The sequence below is a fragment of the Alligator mississippiensis genome, chromosome 1 (genome assembly GCF_030867095.1).
Source record: "Alligator mississippiensis isolate rAllMis1 chromosome 1, rAllMis1, whole genome shotgun sequence".
NCBI lineage: Eukaryota > Metazoa > Chordata > Crocodylia > Alligatoridae > Alligator > Alligator mississippiensis.
The window spans coordinates 449,527,590-449,534,307 of record NC_081824.1 but is presented as its reverse complement, the minus strand read 5'-3'; the positions used below and the strand labels follow the sequence as shown (position 1 = coordinate 449,534,307).

At 56.4% G+C, this 6,718-nt stretch overlaps 1 long non-coding RNA gene across 1 annotated transcript; it reads left to right on the top strand.

Moving 5' to 3' along the window:
* Positions 1–2,308: 2,308 nt before the first annotated feature.
* On the top strand, positions 2,309–5,421 carry LOC132248390 (uncharacterized). The gene is made up of 2 exons (XR_009459570.1): positions 2,309–2,655; positions 4,428–5,421. It is a non-coding gene; the product is annotated as an uncharacterized LOC132248390 (long non-coding RNA).
* The last annotated feature ends 1,297 nt before the right edge of the window (positions 5,422–6,718 follow it).

The window sequence follows — 6,718 nt, the reverse complement described above, 5'->3', positions numbered from 1 at the left end:
GGGGAGATCAGTTCATGCAAACATTAAAAAAAATAACTAAAGCAGTGCCCACGTGCTAACCACCTTGGATGTTGGTAGCGTGCTCTCATGACAAAATGTGAAGTCTCCTAGGTCTGAAGGCTGACAAAATGGTATACTTTTAAGCATGGATTCCCAGAATCACAGATGCTAGGGTGGGAAGGGACCTCAACAGATCATCGAGTCCGACCCCCTGCTTGGGCAGGAAGGAGCGCTGGGCCAGATGCCCCCAGCCAGGTGCCTATCCAGCCCTCTCTTAAAGACCCCCGAGGTGGGAGACAGCACCGCCTCCCTTGGGAGCCCACTCCAAATTTTGGCCACCCTTACTCTGAAGGAGTTTTCCCTGATACCTAGCCTAAATCTGCTCTCTGTCAGTTTGTGACCATTGTTCCTTGTGTGACTCTACTTACCACAGGGGCAATGTGTAGGGATGCACGCATGTACACATGGCCCCCTGAGCGTGGCAGTGCACCCCCTACAAAAACTCACCGCCGACATTGCTGGCAAGGTCTCTGGGTGGTTGCTGCCGCCTGGTCAGTGCTCGCCACCACCCCCCACCCTCCGACCGCTGACAGCGCCAGTGCCGCCTGCGGGAGCTCCCGCTTAGCACCGCCACTCTCCCGCCGCCACCGTCGTGCTCCCGTCACCGCCGTGGGCACGTGTCCTTCATGACACACCATCTCTCTGCACATGGGCACGTAGACACACACATATTCTCCCTGCCATGAACACAGACGCATACACATGCACGCACGCACGCAGAGACAGGTGTGCTCTCTACTCACTCTGCATGAGGACACATTAACACGCTCTCCATGCCATGAACACAGATGCATGCACTCACGCACACATGCAGACAGGAGCGCACTGTAGGCACTCACTCTCTGCACATGGACACAGACACAAATATACTCTTCTGCCATGAACACAGACACATGTGCAGACAGGCACACGCACATGCAGAGGAGCGCATGCACACACACATGCATGTATGCATGGACATGCACGCATGCACACACAGCATACATGCACATGCAGGCAGGCACATGCAGACATGCACATGCACACAGGCACATGCATGTATGAATGCACACAGACATGCACACACAAATGCACATGCATGCACACGCACACACATCAACACACATGCACATATGCACAGACATGCACGCACATGCACGCAGACACACGCACATGCATGCACGCACAGACACATGTACACTGACATGCACATACAGAATGGAGAGACGCACACCCTCGTGCCCGCGTGCGGGAATATGCATGCACACACGCGCACACACGCAGGCCGGGGTCCTTGTCCGGCGCGGGCGGCCCCCGCCACCCCCCGGGGCAGCCTGGGCAGCGCGGCCGGCGGAGGCCCGGAGCCCCCGGGGTGCCGGGAAGAGCCCGGCAGGTCGCGGGCGGCGCAGGGCCGGGGGCGGCGGGGCGGCTGCGGCCGGGCTCCCCCTCTGCTCCGGCCGCCTCCTGCCCGGCCCCGGCCCCGGCCCCGGCCCCGGCGCTGCCCCGCTCCGAGCCCCGCAGCCGGCGGGCAGCAGAGGGGAGGGAGCCCGGCCCCGCGGGGGGAGCGCACAGGCCGGGCCGGGCCGGGCCGGGCCAAGCGGGGCTGCGACCGCCGCCTCCCGCAGTGCCCGGCCCGGCCCGGCCCGGCCCTGCCGGCTGCAAACGCCCCGGTCCCCAGACAGGCACGGACCCCGTGTTGTTATATTGGAGTAGACATAGGTGCCTCTGTATACAAGGTACCGAGATCTGTATCTATCTCTCTCCCCCTCCACCCATGCGCCGCCCGGGTCCCAGTCCCAGTGCCCCCGAGCCGGGCCGGGCCGGGCCGGGCAGGACGAGGTGGGCGCGGGCAGGCGGCCGTGGCGGAGCTGCGCTGCCCGCACCAGGCAGGTCCCCGCGTGTCCTGCGCATCCCCGGGGCTGGGCCGGGGCAGTGCGGGCAGCACCTCTGGTCCCGCTGCACCCTCGGGCTGTGGCATCCCACCCACACGTGCTTGGCTTCCCCCGCTGGTCTGGTGCGTTCAGGGCTTTGCTTCTCTTTCTACCTTCTGTTTTACTGTGTTGGTGTCAACTGAAATAGCAGGTCAGGTCCTGCCCGTGGGCACGATCCGTTCTGCCCCGCGGGAGATTTTGGTGGCGGGTGGGGAGGGGGCGCGGGGCAGGAGCAGCTCTGGTTTAAATCTCAGGGCGTTTGGGGGGGGTTGGGGAGCTGCTGGGAGGAGCAGGACTGACTAGTACCACTGAGATGAGTTTTCTTTGGCACAGGTGCACGCAGAGCTAAGGAACACAGTTACTGTCTTGGCTGCGTAATTCGCCCTTATTCACTGTTCATCTGACATCTCATAGTTCCTGAGTTGTTTGCAGGACAGCACCTCCTTTTTCCTCAGCCCCTTTCCATGCATGTCCAAATGTCCCTGCCCTTCTCTTCCTCAAGTGGATTTTTCTAAACCCGGGGTTTTCTCCCCCGCCTACTTCTGGACACTGAAGCCTGTCAGGTTCCTCCCAGAATAAATGTGTCGAGATAGATGGAGTCAAGGAGACCTGCAATCGTGTACGGGGAGCCCGGGGGTGAGCTGCGAGGATGCGTGCCATTCATGTGCCAGGCTGACGGGTGCAGGTAAAGACTCTGGATCTGCAGATAAAATGTGGATCAGTTTTGTAGGATGAACCTGTGCTGTACTCCGGTTTGTCCTTTGTGGATAGGTTAGGCTGATGTAAATGGCAATCGCCTCTTCCTGGATCGATACTGAAATGCAGAGTGTCCCTCCAGATCCTTTGTGTGAGAGATCCTTCAGCTGAGGAGTTGCTCGGGTTATCCCTGGCAGCCAAATGTTTCTCTTTTCTTTTCTTTTCCCAAGATGGGAGGTGTTTGCATGCCTGGCTTGGTAAAACTCAACCAGAAGCCGTGCAGGATTTGAGCAGTGATGACTTGAAACCACGGCGAGCAGCGTGAGAACAGTGTACCGTGGCACGCACTGCAGACGCCTGCGCTGCTCCCCTTAGTCAGGGCAAGCCTCCGTTCACCAAAGAGGTTTCCTGACAGGAGGGATTCAGTAGCCGAGATTTGCTGAGGACATGGCCAGATAATGAGGGACCCTCATCTAAATACACCCAGTAGCGAAGGGTGTAAGCTACACCACTAATAAATCACTGTTACATACCCCTCTCTAGGCATCAACTACAGAAATGATCCCTGAAAGTACCTACTCATAACCATTGTCACCGCGTACTCAATGTATGTTTAATTGGTGCGGGCTCTTTTCCACCCCGCAGAAGGGCTGAGAAATGATGGTTCAAGTGCAACTGGTTTTATGAACCGAGGGATTTACTGGTGGAGGTGGGTGTGTACTGGTCTGGGTGGGAGCCTGGTGTTAATGATTGGCAGTGGATTTAGGGGAATGCTTTTTATTAGGGCAGCACTGAAAGATATTTTTGGGCTGAAACCAAAGACTGATTATTGAGCTGCCAAAGCGGGTCATAGAGATCTGATTGCTGCTCTGCAGCCCGGCAGCTTGGACAGCAGCGTCTGGCTGGTAGGTGTGGGGGGAAGGAGTGTGGGGGAGCAGATCGAGGGAGGGAGGCAGTAGGGCAGGGGCAGGGTTAGCTGGCCTAATAAAAAATATCACATTGACCCATAGAGCCTTGTCTGCCCATGTCTTTAGACCAACACAGATAGCAGATTCAGGCTGACCTGGACAGGTTGGATCAATGGGCAGAGAGAAATAGGATGCAATTTAATAAAGATAAATGTAAGGTACTCCACCTGGGAAGGAGGAACCCCCAGCACACCTATAGGTTGGGGAGTATCCTTCTCAGCAGCTCGGAGGCAGAAAGGGATCTTGGAGTCATAACTGACTCCAAGATGAACATGAGCCGGCAGTGTAATGAGCCCATCAACAAGGCCAATCGCACCTTGTCATGCATTAGCAGGTGCATGATTAATAGATCAGAGGAGGTGATGCTCCCCGTCTATGCAGCACTGGTCAGGCCACAGTTGGAGCACTGTGTCCAGTTTTGGGTGCCGCACTTCAGGAGGGACGCGGGGAATCTGGAGAGTGTCCAGAGGATGGCCACTCGCCTATACAACCTATACCCCTCAATGCCTACCGCCCAGTCGTGTGTAGAATCCCACCATGTCTCGGTTAGTCCGACTAGGTCGTACTGGGTGCTAGCAAGCAAGAGTGCGAGCTCCTCCTGCTTGTTCCCCATACTCCTGGCATTTGTATAAAGACATTTTAATCCTCCAAAGGGGGCTCTTGGTGTCCCTGTGCCTTGATGGCATATATTCCCTTTATTACTTACCTGGTGTGGTCTGGTGCCTTGTTTATGGCTTACCAACCCCTTAATACTTACCTGGTGTGATCTGGCATCTTGTTTGTCATTTACCAGCCCTGGGCTCTCTTTGACTACCGGTTCCCCAACCCCCGTCGAGCCTAGTTTAAAGCTCTTGGGAGGAGATCAGCCAAGCTGCGGGCGAACAGATACTTACCTCTGGGGGAGAGATGAAGATCATCATCTCCCAGGAAGCCTCCTCCCTGCAAGTGCTGGTCATGGCTGTAGAATCCGAAGCTCTCCTGAAGACACCGACTCTGGAGCCGCCGGTTGACTTCTTTGATGCAGGCACCCTGGCGTCTCCGGCTGCTGCCGACCGGAAGGATGGAAGAAAATACAACCTGTGCTCCAGTCTTCTTGAGGCTGTCTCCCAGTTCATGGAAGTCCTTCATGATGCAGTCAGGGCTGGTCCTAGCCGCATCGTTGGTTCCTACTTATCCCAGATCACCTGTTCCCTCTTATCTGGGGTGACCTGTTTCTGTGCCTGGGCCACCCGTCAAAGTTCCTCCAAGCTGGGGTTTGAACTCCTGCCCAGCTAGGCAATCAGCAGGGAGTTCAAGTGCTTCCCTAAGGGGTGACCCTTCCTCTACTGGGATGTTCTCTAATTCCTCCCTGAGAGCCTCGGCTTCCTCTGCCACTGACTGACTGGGCTCCTCCCTGGGGCTGTCACTTAGCTTGACCCCAGGGTCATTGGTTCCCTCAGCAGCCAGCTGGTTGCTGCAGTCGGGGGGTCTCTTCCTTATCCCCCTCTTGCCTCCACAGCCACCTAGGTTACTTGGCTCTGGGCGGTTTCCCTACCTTCCCTCCTCACCTTCTTGCTCTGCCAACGAGTCACTACATCAATGCGGATGGGATCTAGGATGTTTCCCCACGCTGCTCACTCATGCTCCAGCTCTGTAATATCCCTCCCCACCAGCATGGGGGCAGGAGCATTTTCCATTGCTTCTATCTCCACTTCCAGTCCCTCCACCAGATGGGGAGACGTGCTACCTGTACTTTGGATGGCATGGCATTAAAAAAAACAGTTAAAATAAAACAAAATCAAAATGTGGCACGTTTTCTTTCCTAGGTGGAACAGTATGAGAGTTCATGCTGTTTGGGGGTGTGGGAGGGGATGCACGTGGCTAGGCATGGGGATCCCTGCCAACCATGGGTTGCCTGGAGATCCCGTGGTGATGAGAGTTGGGAGCACCGGGTGGGGCTGGGGGGATGCAAGGTGCAGGGCGCCTATATGGGCAGGTGGGGGGAAGCTGTGCGGTGCAGGCATAGGGCAAGGCACGTGGTGGGATGGAGGGGGGCTGCACGGTCTGAGGATGCAGTAGGGGTGTGAGGAGTAACTGGGGCTTGAGCTGGGGCAACAGCTGCAGGCATGGGTGGGCGTAGAGCATGCCTGGAGGATCCCTTGTAGCGGGCAGACGGTGCTTGCCCTCGCTGGCTTAGGCATTACTGGTTTGACAGTGCCTCTGCTGGCTCTAATCGAATACCAAAAACATCAGCTCTTCACTGAAACATTGTGTGTTGGAATCTTTGGTTTTAAAACAAAAACCCGTTTATTTTAGTTGTTGTTTTTTTAATTTGAAACCATTTTTACTACCAGGAGTTTTCCCTTTTCACATTTCAATCAGAAGATATTTAGAGGAAAAATCACAAACATAAAAGGCATTTGCAAAATTCTGCATGCTGGATATGGGTCATCGGCATTTCCTGCCCATAAGCAATCTGAAGTCTCTGGCAGGGCGGCTCAATGGTAGCACACCCTCAGCTGTTCCTTCCCTAAGGAGTCTTGTCCCCTTAGCTCCAGGACTGAGACATGCTGGGATTCCCCTCTGAGCACAGACACATTTGAGCTTGTGACTGAGACTGCAGCGAACTGCCCACAACTAGACCCTGCTCACACTGGCCAAGGCAGGAGCAAGGAAGCCCATAAAGACTATTTCCCAGAGGACCGGGGGGGCGGAGGGGGGTGTCATGAAGGACACTGGGAGGGAGATCACAGAGCAAAAAGCAGAAGGGACGTACCTCCAAGAAGAGCCAAGTCCCATCCATGAAGTGAAGGAGGGGAGGGCTTCTCCTAGCCACTGCACCGCTCCTGATGCCCACAAGCCTCCCTGACCCCAGCAGCCCCCAGCACCACCTGTCTCTCTCCATCCAGGGGAGCTGGCCAGAGACAGAAAGGCCCCAGCCCCCGGGCCCCAAACAGTGATGCCAGAGCCACCGGTGATGGCAACATATGGGGCATTCACTTCCCCATGGGCAGTGGCAGCAACACCAGGCCCTTGAGCAGCCTCCCCCTGCCCTGTTCCAGCCCCTCTGGCAAAGGCTTTGCTCCCCACAGCTGCCTCTGCTCA